The sequence below is a fragment of the Triticum urartu genome, chromosome 3 (assembly GCF_003073215.2).
Source record: "Triticum urartu cultivar G1812 chromosome 3, Tu2.1, whole genome shotgun sequence".
Lineage (NCBI taxonomy): Eukaryota > Viridiplantae > Streptophyta > Magnoliopsida > Poales > Poaceae > Triticum > Triticum urartu.
Window position 1 is genome coordinate 672,654,955 of NC_053024.1, and position 3,999 is coordinate 672,658,953.

The 3,999-nt window shown below is 44.4% G+C and overlaps 1 pseudogene; it reads right to left on the reverse strand.

Moving 5' to 3' along the window:
• Positions 1–738: 738 nt before the first annotated feature.
• Positions 739–1,776, reverse strand: LOC125547138 (annotated as a pseudogene).
• Positions 1,777–3,999: the final 2,223 nt, after the last annotated feature.

Sequence of the window (3,999 nt, forward strand, 5' to 3'; positions counted from 1 at the left end):
TGTTTATCCTTTATGCATCTTATTTTGCTTTGTACGGCAGTAGCATTATAAGATGATCTCTCACTAAATTTCAAGGTATAAGTGTTCTCTCGCAGTATGCACCGTTGCTACAGTTCGTCGTGCCGAGACACCACGTGATGATCGGGTGTGATAAGCTTTATGTTCACATACAACGGGTGCAAGCCAGTTTTGTACAAGCAAAATACTCGGATTAAACTTGACGAGCCTAGCATATACAGATATGGCCTCGGAACACTAAGACCGAAAGGTCGGCCGCTGCTGATGCCTTTTTTCTATAATAAAACTTATCATGTCAACAAAGTGCTAGTGGACACACATGAGTTTCAAGTCATCACCATCTCTACTTCTAGCTGGGAGCAAAACCAGGGAAGGAATAATAGTTGTAGCTTGTTCCACAATTAGAACCTTCTTCAGCTGAAATGTTCCCTTCTCAACAAGGCATGGCTTTAGGATTAGCCGACCATCACAGCAATCAATTCATCACATGAGCGATCATCAGTTCATAGTTTCTTCACTTGTGGAGCGTACATAGCCGTTTGAAATACACACGCAGAGGGTACAAAACTACAAATACATACTTGGACACTAGCTTGATTACAAACCATGCGTGTTGGCCACACCTAAATTTAGGCCACAGTCCCATGACTCGACTGCCTATTTGACAACTTGTTACATTTCGACAAAGTTTATCCAAGGGAATGATGAATTGAAATAAACCTAGAACCCATCAGGCAAAGGCAACCAGATCACCTTCACTGGGATTAATGCAAAATTAGTCTTAATCTTTCGAGCACTAGACCCGGGGTTGCCAGTATTGAAGAAACAATCATGTTTAGAGAAATTGGATGGCTCCGGGCCAACCTTGAACTTGAAGTGTATGCAAGAATCTATTACCACAGCAATCACAGACCTTTTTAAGCTTCGCGCCTCGTCAATGACACCATCAAAGAGTCGAATTTGTTCATTCAACCCACTGGTAAAACAGCCGAGAGATAGATTGAAGCTTCTTTGCACTTCTGATATGGCAACTTCTACGGTTGCCTCAACTGCATTTTCAATATTTGAAAAAGTTATGTCAACTGCGCCACAATCGCCATGGATGTGTCTCGTGAACACACTATGATTCCGCATGCCCATGTGTCCTAGAGCTGACACCCCATCGATCAGTTATAGATCATGCTTTTCTGGTTCAACAGTCTTGGTCCTCATGTCGTATTCGATTAAAATCTCACCCAGAAAATTAATGCCTCTCTTGGGGCCAGCCATGTTGATGAGAGAGCCCTACAAAGTTATCATTATTTAGTAGCTCTTTCATATAAAAGTAAGAAACATCCTAAACACTTCCCTTATGATGTTTAACTTGCAAGTTTGCAACAGTATTTACATTAAAAAGGGATATTTTACAATGGATGAACAAGCTCTTCATTTTTATGCATTTCAACAGATGAATCACATGGAAGCATCTTTGTTGATGCAAAAGAGATGAAGTGGTTGTAGCACGTGAGTGAGAGTACGTAATCTCATCTGTTCTATGGATGTGATAGTGGATGTGAGTGTGATCTCGAAGCAATGTTGGAGGGGTGAGGATAAGGGATTCCATGCATGTAGCTCAACCTCCACAGAAACTTTCTGGATGTGATATTATAAAATGAAAAAGAAGTGATTTTAAGTAAGGAATAAGTCTATTCAACTCCCCAGCTCAGAGCATTGAGGCTAGTCTATAAGATCAGGTACCTGACACCCGAAGTATTCCATGTTGTCTAAATCATTCACTGGGGTGATTTAGGAGGTGGCTTTGCCCATACACTCCACATGGCACATGTGGAAAAACCACCTACAAAAATGCACCTAGCGGTGATTTAGACAATGTTGAATACTTTTAAGAGGTAGAATACCAGTCGTTTTACCCATGTGGTCCACAGGGCACATCTGCAAAAACCACATACACATCATCTTACTAATCCATGTTACTCCCCACTATGACTAGACTCATAGTGGGAAGGCACATACTACTAGTAACTAGCTATATTACCACATGCCTCTGTCTCATAATAGAGAGTGATGTTACTCATGCTAGGGAGTGATACAATTTCCAATGAATCACATTAATGACTAAGACAACATCAATAGATAGCTGTCTTCTACTTAAATTTGCTTAACAACTACTCTCTCTGTCTCATAATATAAGAGCGCTGTTAAAAAACGCTCTTATATTATGGGACGAAGGGAGTAACAAATTCATCCCCCGAGTACCCTTTGACGAGATTTCCTTTTCTTGGTGGCAATGCACTGGCTTTCAACCAGTGAAAGTAAACAAAGTAAAGGAAAACTAAACTCAAGATTTTAACAGAGAATATATCAGTTAACCCCATATATATACTTGAAAAGAGGAAAGAAAAGAGGTATCGATCACTTACTCTCTCTGCGGTCCGCGAAACTTGCAGCCCTTGAATATGTGCACTTGTATATAGAACCATCACGGTGCCTGCTCTTCAGATATACCTCTAGAGGGAACACGCCGTCCAAGGGCTGCAATCGGTTTTGAATTTTCTTTCGGGCTTTAAATTTTTGTCTGCTGTGCGAGTCACAGGACACAGAACCTTAATCTTGGTCGCGATCCAGATCCAAAACTAGCACGAGAAGAAGGACACATACCTAGAAAGACGTCGAATAGATGGAGTGGGAGGCTCGTAAACTGGTTGCGCGAGCGCTGGTGGCCACCGGCGAGGCGGAGCTGAGGCCATGAGAGATACAAGACTACAAGTGGCCGCGAGAGGCAGTGCATTGGGGCAGGAGAAGCGGCAACGCCCGTCCGCCAGGCCGTCGGAGTAGACGAGGAATCGGGCGGAAGATTTGCGCTTGAGCGCGCGGCACCGCCGGGGCAGGGGAGTAGTGCTGGATTGGTGGGGGCGGGCTGAGGCTCGATCGTTCCTGCTGGAACTAATCCCGCAAAATCTGTTCTGCGTGCCCCAAGGAGCAGCAGCAGGTCGCTGGATCAGCAACCCGCAGCCGTCCCTCAAATTTGCATCGTACGTTTAAAATTAACTTGCTTAGTTATGAAAACCCCACAGGTCCACAACTCGACTGTATACACAGCTATTGACAAAGTTTATGCGAAGTCTCATCTCGTTGACGTTCCCTACAAGGCCACCCCCCTAGGTCGCATGATCTCCATCCCACGGCTGGCAGTTTTTGGCCAAAATATCCAAAAGAAAAAGTCTCCTAAAGGAAAGAACTGCCATGGCATTTTCAAAAACTGCCTGCCCCACAACACTCAAATGCAGTGAAACTGCTAGGGGACCACGTTCGTTCACTACCCATCTTCTGGTGAACGTTTGCCAGTTATGAGGGTCCAAGTTTATTTAAGGATGTGATGAACTAGAATAAAGGCCAGTGCCCTTTGACAGTGGCGACCAGGTAGCCTTCACTGAGATTAACGCAACATTACTCTTTATCTTTCAAGCATTAGACCCGTGGTTGCATTGAAGGAACAACCATGTCTAGTGGAATTGGATGAATCCAGGACAACCTTCGACTTCAAGTATATCCGAGAACCTGTCACTACAACAACCACATACCTTCTTAGGGTATTGACGGTGCATACTCTGGTCAGTACCCTCGGTAAGGATTGCTAATGAGTTGTGTCTACGGGAGTACATGGGAGTGAGAGCCCCACAGCCTCCACATTATATGCATGGTGGGGGTTAGGGTTTTACAGTACAAAGATCCAATCTAGCCCCGTTGATGATGTCCTGGATAAGGAGGTACTAACCACGTCAGCCCCCAAGCATGGGCTGGGCCGAGGATCCCTAAACTACCAACCAAGTGGGTTGCATTTGTCAGTCCCCACGACATACTCAAGATGGAATCTCCCAAAGACTTGGCGCACACTCCAAACAAAATGTAATCCTTGGCATGTTTATCCCCGATGTAGCCGACCTACGTGTAACTCTAGGTACCCCTGGTGTCTATATGAGA